The sequence below is a fragment of the Entelurus aequoreus genome, linkage group LG11 (assembly GCF_033978785.1).
Source record: "Entelurus aequoreus isolate RoL-2023_Sb linkage group LG11, RoL_Eaeq_v1.1, whole genome shotgun sequence".
In the NCBI taxonomy this organism is placed as follows: Eukaryota; Metazoa; Chordata; class Actinopteri; order Syngnathiformes; family Syngnathidae; genus Entelurus; species Entelurus aequoreus.
Genome location: NC_084741.1, coordinates 35,952,468 through 35,966,290, shown reverse-complemented (window position 1 = coordinate 35,966,290; position 13,823 = coordinate 35,952,468).

Below are 13,823 nucleotides of genomic sequence, written 5' to 3'. Positions count from 1 at the left end.
GCCAGCTTGGGTGGGGTGGCCGTGGGCTGGCCTCGCTGCGCTCTCCGGGGGTGGGGGTGGGGGGGCTCGTGGGGGCCCGGTTGCCGGTGGGGCAGGGGCGGTCTTCCCGTCCGGTTGCGGGGGGTCTCCGGGCCCCTCGGGCGGGGCCGGAGAGTACAAACACACACGTACACATTCTATACATATACATTCACTGTACAAACACACATATACACATACTGTACATATACATTCACTGTACAAGCACACATATACACATACTGTACATATACAAGTACATATGCACACATACACTCATGCACATAATCACGTTTCATCAAACATATTAACGTTGTTGCCCTAGGGTAAACTGTGTATAACACATGGCACACTGACAAAGCTTAACCTATTCTTACTATTACAATCTACAAGGTTAATGTAAGTTGCTTCTCTTTCTTCCCCTCCATTTTTCTGCATTCTTTCGTACCTCAAGTTATCATTACATATATGTATTGTTGCATTTGAACAATTGTATTGTTGATAATAAAGGTAAAGTATTGGTATTGTTTATTATCAATAGCACTATTTCTATTGGTATTCATATTGCTCCATTTTTAGTGTAATAATGCTCATTGTCATTTCTGTATTATTTTTTATTTTCGCTAACTGCTTATTTGCTATTACTTTTACCATCATATTTGTACATGTCGTATTTGCTGATGTTGCTCTGTTGTTGTTGTTGTTGTTGTTGTGTTTTTCTGTTGTTGTTTTTGTCTCTCTGTCTAATCCCCCTCTTGTCCCCACAATTCCCCCCTCTGTCTTCCTTTTTTTCTCTTTCTATCCCCTCCTGCTCCGGCCCGGCTGCACCAAATGATAATATAAATACATTCAATAAAGTCAAAATACAAATAAGGCGACAAGAGAAGTATCATACACTTCTCTTTTGTAAAGTAAATCTGAACAGCCGATATGGGCATCTACATGTGCTATATGATTTGCCCGAGAAGCTGGGCAGGACATTATAAAAAAAAATAAAAAAAAAATATATACTTATATATATGTATATATACTGTATATATACATATATATATATATATATATATATATATATATATATATATATATATATATATATATATATATATATATATATATATATATATATATGTATATATACAGTATATATACATACATACATATATATATATACTGTATATATATTTATATATATATACATACATACATACATACATACATATATATACATAGTTACGCTGCAATTAATCTGATGTTTTTGACATTATATATATATATATATATATATATATATATATATATATATATATATATATATATATATATATATATATATATATACATACATATATATATACATATATATATATATATATATATATATATATATATATATATATATATATATATATATATATATATATATATATATATATATATATATATATATATATATATATATATATATATATATATTAACCCATAGTGACGCTGCAATTAATCTGATGGTTTTGACAGCCCTAGTTTTTAAGTAAATTGTGTCTTGTGTAAACTGCCCCGAGACCTCGAGCCTGTTAAACTAGAACCTTACATAAGATATGTGACTATTTAGGCGATCTATCTATCAGGTTCCGATCCCACATGGCTTTTATCTCCAGCCTCTAGCTGTATGTGAAGCCTCCCTGACCTGAGGAGTATTTACCCTGAGAACCAAAGAGTGTTTTTATTCCTTCTGCCAGTCTTCCTGATAATCTGATGTATCCTTAATGGCCCTAGAGAAGAACAAAGACACGTGGGATGATGAGTGGATCCCCAGCAAAGGCACATTAGAGAGCTGTGTTTAAAAGCCACAGGATGCACACGTGTAGAAGATGCACGCTGGCCATGCAGCATGAGAAACACAACACGCAAATAATGAGTACACATGAAACACAGATGGGCCCATTCTGACAAATGGCCCAGTAAAAGTTGATATTATGTCTTCTGTAAGAATCCATTCATTGAGGACATGAATTCTCTCCGAGCTCAGAAAAGTGTGATATAATAGATGAGAAGACAGAAGGGAAACAGGGATGAAGAGGCCAAAAAACAGCATATATAAGCCTGACAAATATTAGAGGTGACGTGGTAGACAGTAAACTGAGAAGGTAAGAGAGGAGAAGTGGTAAATTAATCTTCCTGCAATATCTTGCAGCAGAGAAAAGTGCCCGCGCTCTTCATTTCTTATAACAACTCAAGACAAATGACCACAGCATGCACATTGCTTCTGATAAGGGACATGCGAGACAGACAATGGCTCTCACTTTTTGATTTAATCAACCCTCAGGATGATGCACTTGAGAAAATAACAAAATAGATTCATCAAGAATGATGACATGGGGGGTGTGGGGGGGTTGCAAGGGCAAGTGTGTGATTTCTCCACACGGCTGCGATGAAATATACATAGTTTAATAACGGGGCTGTTGGCTGCCCGTCGAGCACGCCGTGGCTCAGCAGATGAAAGATTGAAGCTGTGGCCGCCCCGCTACCAAAATACAGAGCGAGCGGAATTAATGTGTGCACACATCCAGCCCAATCTTGGGAGTCTTAATTTATTTTCTCGCTCCAATTCTTCCTTTACAAAAATGACAGTTTCTCTTTATTGATTTTACAATCAGAGATTAATCAGCTTTGGCCTGAGCCCCCACCATCCCTCCCCTCTGCCAGTCAGTGACATGAGCTTTGGTGAAGTGACACAAGGACCTATGACCGCCCCCGAGCTTCATGTCTAACGCCATCCAAATAAGTGTATCAAAACTATGCCTGAAACACATAGGACAAAACTGTATTTCACTACTCTGAACTGGAGAAAAAAATTAATGTTTTTGTTTGGTTCCAGTGTTAGTTTTGACAGTAGTTTTTAATGTAGTTTTATTAATTTAGTTTTAGACGAAAATTTATTTTAGTTATAGTCAAATTTTAGTCATCTCATTTTATTCAGTTTTAGTCGACTAAATTCCTCAACGTTTTACTCGGCAAAAATTACAGTAAATTTAGTTGACTAAAATATATAATGTAAAGCAGAGGTGTCAAACTCATTTTAGATCGGGGGCCACATGGAGAAAAATCTACTCCCAAGTGGGCCCGGACTGGTAAAATCACAGCACGGTAACTTAAAAATAAAGACAACTTCAGATTGTTTTCTTTGTCTAAAAATAGAACAAGCATATTCTGAAAATGTACAAATCATGATGTTGTTGTTGTTTTTTACACTTACATATTGCGGTTAATAGTAGTCTATCTTTATTTGTCATTATATATACTTTCTGAATAAATTATGTGATAATGTCCATCAGTCAACTCATTGGTGTTAATTTTCAATCTATCAAGATAAAAAAATATCAAAATCAAATTACAGGATGTTATTTATGTAGTTTGCTCATTTTCCTCGACTGATGTACTAACATCATGAGGTTAATTTTTTTTACATATCTAGCATCATCTACAAAGATACAAAGAATTGCTATTGCGATATCTAGTGGACACATTTAGAACAGCAGTTTCTTCCATTAAAAAATGTCGGCTCATTTTTATACTTAGCAAACTCATCCCGCGGGCCGGATAAAACCTGTTCGCGTGCCTGATACGGCCCACGGGCCATACATTTGACACCCCTGGTGTAAAGCAGTGGTCCCCAACCACCGGGCCGCGGACTGATTGGTACCGGGCCGCATAAGAAATTACAAATAATTAAAAAATATATATATATACATATATATATATATATATATATTTTTTTTTAAATTAAATCAAAATAAAAAACACAATATATAGATTATATATAGATTATATATCAATATAGATCAATACAGTCTGCAGGGATACAGTCCGTAAGCACACATGATTGTATTATTGTATTTCTTTATGAAAAAAAACAAAAAAACAGTGTCTGTGCTGTGTATAGCTTGGCAGGGTAACCATGTAATACTCCATATCAGTAGGTGGCAGCAGGTAGTTCATTGCTTTGTAGAAGTCGGAACCTGTCGAGGATGGTTTGTCGTGATCCCAATATGCAGAGCATAGCAGTAGACAGTGTGCAGGTAAAAAGGTATGTAATGCTTAAACCAAAAATGAACAAAAAGCAAGTCCCGCTCGGAAAAGGCACTGAAGCATAGAGATGGCTGTGCAAAACAAAAGTAAAAATGAACTGGCTACAAAGTAAACAAAAACAGAATGCTGGACGACAGCAAAAACTTACAGCATGTGGAGCAGAGACGGCGTTCACAAAGTACATCCGTACATGACATGACAATCAACAATGTCCTCACAAAGAAGGATAGCGTACGCACAACTTAAAGGCCTACTGAAATGATTTTTTTTTATTTAAACGGGGATAGCAGATCCATTCTATGTGTCATACTTGATCATTTCGCGATATTGCCATATTTTTGCTGAAAGGATTTAGTAGAGAACATCGACGATAAAGTTTGCAACTTTTGATTGCTGATAAAAAAAGCTTTGCCTGTACCGGAAGTAGCGTGACGTTACAGGCTGAATGGCTCCTGACATTTTCCCATTGTTTACAATGCAGCGAGAGTGATTCGGACCGAGAAAGCGACAATTACTCCATTAAATTGAGTGAGGCTTTCCAGCCTGGCAAAGCTTAACAATGCTGTTGCTAACGACGCCGTTGAAGCTAACTTAGCTACGGGACCTCGACAGAGCTATGCTAAAAACATTAGCTCTGCACCTACGCCAGCTCTCATCTGATCATCACGACCCGTGCTCACCTGCGTTCCAGCGATCGACGGCGCGACGAAGGACTTCACCCGATCACCGATGCGGTCTGCGGCCCGGAGACGGAGGAAGTCAAGGTGAGGACAGCGGTGCGGCGGCGGGCGTTGTAGCTTTCGACGACACCCCAGCCGCCATCAGAGTCTGCAAGAAACATATATTTCCCCAAAGTTACGTACGTGACATGCACATAGCACCACGCACGTACGGGCAAGCGATCAAATGTTTGGAAGCCAAAGCTGTACTCACGGTAGCGCGTCTGCTATCCATCTCAAAGTCCTCCTGGTTGTGTTGCTGTAGCCAGCCGCTAATAGACCGATCCCAGCTACAGCTTTCTTCTTTGCAGTCTTCATTGTTCATTAAACAAATTGCAAAAGATTCACCAACACAGATGTCCAGAATACTGTTGAATTTTTCGATGAAAACAGAGCTGTTTGTATTGGGACACAATGGTGTGCCAATACTTCCGTTCACTCTGTGACGTCACTCGCATACGTCATCATACATAGACGTTTTCAACCGGAAGTTTAGCGGGAAATTTAAAATTGCACTTTATAAGTTAACCCGGCCGTATTGGCATGTGTTGCAATGTTAAGATTTCATCATTGATATATAAACTATCAGACTGCGTGGTCGGTAGTAGTGGGTTTCAGTAGGCCTTTAAATAGTCTTCATTGCAAAAACAAAGCAGGTGCGGGCAACAGCACTCAAAGGAAGGTGTGAAGCTGCTACAGGAGAACACCAACAAAACAGGAAAAGTCACCAAAAAACAGCGCAAGACAGGAACTAAAGCACTACACACAGGAAACAACAACAAACTCAAAATAAGGCACGACAACCTGGTGGAGTTTCATTTTTTAACCTTTTCTGCTGGTGGTGTGCCTCCGTATATTTTTTTGAAAAAAATGTGCCTTGTCTCAAAAAAGGTTAAAAAACACTGGATTAAAGTACACTGTCAGATATCGTGACTTATTAAATTGACGGAAAAACTCGCCCATGGAGTATAACAACAGTAGTGGTAGAGTAAGTGGTCTTGCTCTTGCTCTACTGTCTTTAATTGTAACAGTAATTCAGTACATTATGAGTAATTTCAACATATTAGCTTCGACCTACTTATGTCTGGGTGGTAAGCATGCAGGCGGCGCTTCAAGTTGGTGGCATTTTTAAGCCAGTCACATTTCTTTGTCGGTGTGAGATCATCGCTTATGGAAGTTTGGAGTCACGCACACAGTTAGTGGATAGTTGATTTTTGTATGACTACTTTTGTTTGTTAGCTCTCTGTCAGCTACCTTTTTTCACGCATAGCTTCCCCGTGTTTTTTCTGTGCATTTTCCCCGCAGCATTTGAGTGTGTATTTTGGATTTGTTGACATTAAATACTCTTACTTGCACGCAGTTTGCTATCTCCTACGTTTTGAGGTCACCGCTCCTGCTATGAAGAGCAAACCTAACAAGATCGATTGTCATATTTCTGTTCTGAGAGCACAGCTTGTAGATGCAATGTACACAACTGCATAGTTCAGTTGCTCAGACAGTAATGTGTTTAAATAAGAGTTTGGGGTATGTCGTTTCTTAATGGGGAAAGACGTTAATGTTTTCATGTTAGTATTTAAGCTTGCAAGGTGGCGGCTGTCAGTCCGTAAGTTAAAGTGAAGTTATCAATCAAATTTTTTTATTTTTCTAATTTAAATGGGTAATACTAATCGTCGGGTGTTTTTCCACGATCATCATTAATACCGGTTATCATTACATCCCTAACAATAAAGGGGTCATATTATAATTTTGTTTAATACATTTAAAACACTTCCTTGTGGTCTGCATAAAATATAACGGTGGTTCTTCGGCCAAAGTGTGCATAAATTATTTACAGATAGTTCTCAAGTCGCTTTCTGACTGTCTTGTCTTCAGGATGCGCAGTTTTGTGGGTAGTCTTATTTACGTGACTCCACTTCCACAGTGTCTTCTTCCTGCCATGTTTGTTGTAGATTTTAGCGCTTCTGTAGCGATACTCCTTACAGATTAAATTTGAAATATGTGCTACTTTGTATTAAAAATGGTAACAGCAGAGGATGCATGTACATGTAAGGCACAGTCTGCCCCACAACAAGAGTATAGAGAAAAATAAGGATCTTTTTGACTACAATGGCAGACTTGCACAAAACACTTTGTGTAAATTTCTACCATATATGGATAATCCGCTAACGTCACCCGTGTGAAATAAGTCACATGAGCAAATTCTAAACGGCTCATTTGGAGGAAGTATGAAGGAAGGCAAGATTGTTTTATAAATATCTCTACAATGCCTCCACGGATTGATTTCACATTTTCGGGACTTAATGCAGATCCCAAATACACAACAGCATGTACCAATAGGTAAGAAATGCTGGTTTTACATAATAGGCCCCTTTAAGATAGGTTAAAACACCACCAAAAAAAATAACTGCTTAGTAAAGTTTAAGAAGTGTAGATAGAGCAGCACTACAGCAAAAGTAGGCAGTTATTAAGAGGAAATTAGATTAATAAGAGTCAAAAGAGATGATAGTATAACAACTATTCAGAGGCAGACATGCAATCTACTGAGGTGGCTAACTATGATGCGTTCAGTTTATCGCAACATCTAGCAAACAATCGGACAATTCCCGTCATATCAATTCCTAGATATGGTCGAAACTATTTAAAGTGCACTACGCATAATAAACGCAACATTATTAATATTGCTACTTCGGATAATTTCAACAAACAATCCTCAAAACAGCCCACTACCTATAATATGGGCTTTTTAAACATAAGATCATTATCTTCCAAAACGTTATTAGTTAATGAAGTCATTAGAGACAACAAACTTGACGTCGTTGGTCTCGCCGAGACCTGGCTCAAACCAGACGATTTTTTTGCGCTAAATGAGGCATCTCCTCCTAACTATACCAATACACATGTTGCCCGACCTCTTAAAAGGGGAGGGGGTCTCGCACTAATATACAATGAAAACTATAATTTTACACCTAACCTAAATAATAAATATAACTCGTTTGAGGTGCTCACTTTGAGGTTTGTCACACCGCTGCCTCTCCACCTGGCTGTTATCTACCGCCCCCCTGGGCCCTATTCGGACTTCATCAGTGAATTCTCAGAGTTTGTTGCTGATCTAGTGACGCACGCCGACAATATAATCATAATGGGGGACTTTAATATCCATATGAATACCCCATCGGACCCTCCATGAGTGGCGCTCCAGACTATAATTGATAGCTGTGGTCTTACACAAATAATAAATGAACCCACGCATCGCAACGGTAATACGATAGATCTAGTGCTTGTCAGGGGTGTCACCACCTCTAAAGTCACGATACTCCCGTACACTAAAGTAATGTCCGATCATTACCTTATAAAATTCGAAGTTCTGACTCATTGTCAACAAACTAATAATAATAATAATAACTACTATAGCAGCCGCAACATTAATGCTGCCACAACGACGAGTCTTACTGACCTACTGCCTTCGGTAATGGCACCATTCCCAAATTATGTGGGCTCTATTGATAACCTCACTAACAACTTTAACGACGCCCTGCGCGACACCATTGATAGTGTAGCACCGCTAAAGCTAAAAAGGGCCCCTAAAAGGCGTACCCCATGGTTTACAGAAGAAACTAAAGCCCAGAAATTATCATGTAGAAAGCTGGAACGCAAATGGCGTGCGACTAAACTTGAGGTTTTCCATCAAGCATGGTGTGATAGTTTAATAACTTATAAACGCATGCTTACCTTAGCTAAAGCTAAATATTACTCAAATCTCATCCACCTCAACAAAAGTGATCCTAAATTTTTTGTTTAGTACAGTAGCATCGCTAACCCAACAAGGGACTCCTCCCAGTAGCTCCACCCACTCAGCAGATGACTTTATCAATCAATCAATCAATCAATGTTTATTTATATAGCCCTAAATCACAAGTGTCTCAAAGGGCTGTACAAGCCACAACGACATCCTCGGTACAGAGCCCACATACGGGCAAGGAAAACTCACCCCAGTGGGACGTCAATGTGAATGACTATGAGAAACCTTGGAGAGGACCGCATATGTGGGTAACCCCCCGCCCCTCTAGGGGAGACCGAAAGCAATGGATGTCGAGTGGGTCTGACATAATATTGTGAAAGTCTAACACATCAGCGAGAGTCCAGTCCATAGTGGGGCATGCAGGAACCATCCCGAGTGGAGACGGGTCAGCAGCGTAGAGATGTCCCCATCTGATGAACAGGCTAGCGGTCCACCCCGGGTTTGGAGCAGAGTAGAAAAGAAAAGAAAAGAAACGGCAGATCAACTGGTCTAAACAGGGAGTCTATTTAAAGGCTAGAGTATACAAATGAGTTTTAAGATGAGACTTAAATGCTTCTACTGAGGTAGCATCTCTAACTTTTACCGGGAGGGCATTCCATAGTATTGGAGCCCGAATAGAAAACGCTCTATAGCCCGCAGACTTTTTTTGGGCTCTGGGAATCACTAATAAGCCGGAGTTCTTTGAACGCAGATTTCTTGCCGGGACATATGGTACAATACAATCGGCAAGATAGGCAGGAGCTTGACCGTGTAGTATTTTATACGTAAGTAGTAAAACCTTAAAGTCGCATCTTAGGTGCACATGAAGCCAGTGCAAGTGAGCCAGTATAGGCGTAATATGATCAAACTTTCTTGTTTTTGCCAAAAGTCTAGCAGCCGCATTTTGTACCATCTGCAATCTTTTAATGCTAGACATAGGGAGGCCCGAAAATAAAACGTTACAGTAATCGAGACGAGATGTAACGAACGCATGGATAATGATCTCAGCATCGCTTGTGGACAAGATGGGATGAATTTTAGCGATATTACGGCGATGAAAGAAGGCCGTTTTAGTAACACTTTTAATGTGCGACTCAAACGAGAGAGTTGGGTTGAAGATAATACCCAGATTCTTTACAGAGTCACCTCGTTTAATTGTTTGGTTGTCAAATGTTAAGGTGGTATTTTTAAATAGATGTCGGTGTTGAGCAGGACCGATAATCAGCATTTCCGTTTTCTTAGCGTTGAGTTGCAAAAAGTTAGCGGACATCCATTGTTTAATTTCATTAAGACACACCTCCAGCTGACTACAATCCGGCGTGTTGATCAGCTTTAGGGGCATGTAGAGTTGGGTGTCATCAGCATAACAGTGAAAGCTAACACCGTATTTGCGTATGATGTCACCTAGCGGCAGCATGTAAATACTAAAGAGTGCAGGGCCAAGAACCGAACCCTGGGGAACTCCGCACGTTACCTTAACATAGTCCGAGGTCACATTGTTATGGGAGACACACTGCATCCTGTCAGTAAGATAAGAGTTAAACCAAGACAAGGCTGAGTCTGTCATCCCAATACGCGATTTGATACGCTCTAATAAAATACCATGATCAACAGTATCGAAAGCGGCGCTAAGATCAAGAAGCAGCAACATAGATGAAGCATCAGAATCCATCGTTAGCAATAGATCATTAGTCATTTTTGCGAGGGCTGTCTCCGTAGAGTGATTTGCCCTGAAACCGGATTGAAAAAGTTCACAGAGATTGTTAGACGCTAAGTGTTCATTTAGCTGCTGTGCTACAATTTTTTCGAGGATTTTCGAGATAAACGGAAGGTGGGACACCGGCCGGTAGTTTACCAAGAGATCAGGATCGAGGTTAGGTCTTTTGAGTAGAGGATGAATAACCGCTTTTTTGAATGCTAGGGGAACAGTGCCAGAGGAAAGTGATAAGTTTATAATATTTAATACTGATGGACCTAATAATACAAAAAGCTCCTTGATAAGTTTCCCAGGAATTGGGTCAAGTAAACATGTTGTTTGTTTTGTCCCATTTACACATTTTGACAATTCCTCCAATGTTATTTCATCAAAGAGAGAGAAACTATTTTGGAGGGCAGTGTCCGTCGTATATACAGTCATATCTGTGTTAATAGAACCCAGTTGTAGCTGAGATGCATAGTCTTTAATCTCTTTTCTAATGACTTCAATTTTCTTATTAAAGAAATTCATAAAGTCATCTGCTGAGTGGGTGGAGCTACTGGGAGGAGTCCCTTGTTGGGTTAGCGATGCTACTGTACTAAACAGAAATTTAGGATCATTTTTGTTGAGGTGGATGAGATTTGAGTAATATTTAGCTTTAGCTGAGGTAAGCATGCGTTTATAAGTTATTAAACTATCACACCATGCTTGATGGAAAACCTCAAGTTTAGTCGCACGCCATTTGCGTTCCAGCTTTCTACATGATAATTTCTGGGCTTTAGTTTCTTCTGTAAACCATGGGGTACGCCTTTTAGGGGCCCTTTTTAGCTTTAGCGGTGCTACACTATCAATGGTGTCGCGCAGGGCGTCATTAAAGTTGTTAGTGAGGTTATCAATAGAGCCCACACAATTTGGGAATGGTGCCATTACCGAAGGCAGTAGGTCAGTAAGAGTCGTCGTTGTGGCAGCATTAATGTTGCGGGTGCTATAGTAGTTATTATTATTATTATTAGTTTGTTGACAATGAGTCAGAACTTCAAATTTTATAAGGTAATGGTCGGACATTACTTTAGTGTACGGGAGTATCATAACTTTAGAGGTGGTGACACCCCTGACAAGCACTAGATCTATCGTATTACCGTTGCGATGCGTGGGTTCATTTATTATTTGTGTAAGACCACAGCTATCAATTATAGTCTGGAGCGCCACGCATGGAGGGTCAGATGGGGTATTCATATGGATATTAAAGTCCCCCATTATGATTATATTGTCGGCGTGCGTCACTAGATCAGCAACAAACTCTGAGAATTCACTGATGAAGTCCGAATAGGGCCCAGGGGGGCGGTAGATAACAGCCAGGTGGAGAGGCAGCGGTGTGACAAACCTCAAAGTGAGCACCTCAAACGAGTTATATTTATTATTTAGGTTAGGTGTAAGATTATAGTTTTCATTGTATATTAGTGCGACACCCCCTCCCCTTTTAAGAGGTCTGGCAACATGTGTATTGGTATAGCCAGGAGGAGATGCTTCATTTAGCGCAAAAAAATCGTCTGGTTTGAGCCAGGTCTCGGCGAGACCAACGACGTCAAGTTTGTTGTTTCTAATGACTTCATTAACTAATAACGTTTTGGAAGATAATGATCTTATGTTTAAAAAGCCCATATTATAGGTAGTGGGCTGTTTTGAGGATTGTTTGTTGAAATTATCCGAAGTAGCAATATTAATAATGTTGCGTTTATTATGCGTATTGCACTTTAAATAGTTTCGACCATATCTAGGAATTGATACGACGGGGATATTCAGATTGTTTGCTTGATGTTGCGATAAACTGAACGCATCATAGTTAGCTACCTCAGTACAATGTATGTCTGCCTCTGACACGGTCACAAAAGAAAAAACATTATGTGAGTTGTGTTTTATTCTAAGAGAATTGCTATGTGTGCAGGGATTATCCAGCCTGGCGCCGGCTAGTTCTAGTTTAAATGGCTTCTTACCCGGAGACTCCACGTTTCTTTGGTTAGCTTTTCTCTTTGTTGTTAGCCCAGCTCGGCATCCCCGCTTCTGCTTCCGCTCGCACCGCCTATGTCGTCTCCATTGGCGGTCACCGCTAGCACTTGACTCCGCTGCTACAAAGGCCGCTCGATGTAGCCCACGAAGTATTCCCATGCTAGCGAGGAGGTCCACCGTACATGCATCTTTCAGTCTATAACGACCCGATCCATCCACATCCAGAATTGTCTGTCGGTCATATGTGATCACAGAGTGTTCACGCTTTGAGCCAGCCATGAAATTGACATAAATGACGGGTGTTTTTTGCCAAATCGCTCTACACTCCCAAGAGCATTAGTGAGCCGCAGCATTTCTCGTGCGCCGCCATTTTTCACCATTTATGAATTTCTTTAATAAGAAAATTGAAGTCATTAGAAAAGAGATTAAAGACAATGCATCTCAGCTACAACTGGGTTCTATTAACACAGATACGACTGTATATACAACGGATACCGCCCTCCAAAATAGTTTCTCTCTCTTTGATGAAATAACATTGGAGGAATTGTCAAAATGTGTAAATGGGACAAAACAAACAACATGTTTACTTGACCCAATTCCTGGGAAACTTATCAAGGAGCTTTTTGTATTATTAGGTCCATCAGTGTTAAATATGATAAACTTATCACTTTCCTCTGGCACTGTTCCCCTAGCATTCAAAAAAGCGGTTATTCATCCTCTACTCAAAAGACCTAACCTCGATCCTGATCTCTTGGTAAACTACCGGCCGGTGTCCCACCTTCCGTTTATCTCGAAAATCCTCGAAAAAATTGTCGCACAGCAGCTAAATGAACACTTAGCGTCTAACAATCTCTGTGAACCTTTTCAATCCGGTTTTCAGCCCTCGCAAAAATGACTAATGATCTATTGCTAATGATGGATTCTGATGCTTCATCTATGTTGCTGCTTCTTGATCTTTGCGCCGTTTTCGATACGGTTGATCATAATATTTTATTAGAGCGTATCAAAACGCGTATTGGGATGACAGACTTAGCCTTGTCTTGGTTTAATTCTTATCTTACTGACAGGATGCAGTGTGTCTCCCATAACAATGTGACCTCGGACTATGTCAAGGTAACGTGCGGAGTTCCCCAGGGTTCGGTTCTTGGCCCTGCACTCTTTAGTATTTACATGCTGCCGCTAGGTGACATCATACGCAAATACGGTGTTAGCTTTCACTGTTATGCTGATGACACCCAACTCTACATGCCCCTAAAGCTGACCAACACGCCGGATTGTAGTCAGCTGGAGGCGTGTCTTAATGAAATTAAACAATGGATGTCCGCTAACTTTTTGCAACTCAACGCTAAGAAAACGGAAATGCTGATTATCGGTCCTGCTAGACACCGACCCCTTTTTAATAATACCACCTTAACATTTGACAACCAAACAATTAAACAAGGCGACTCGGTAAAGAATCTGGGTATTATCTTCGACCCAACTCTCTCGTTTGAGTCACACACTAAGAGTGTTACTAAAA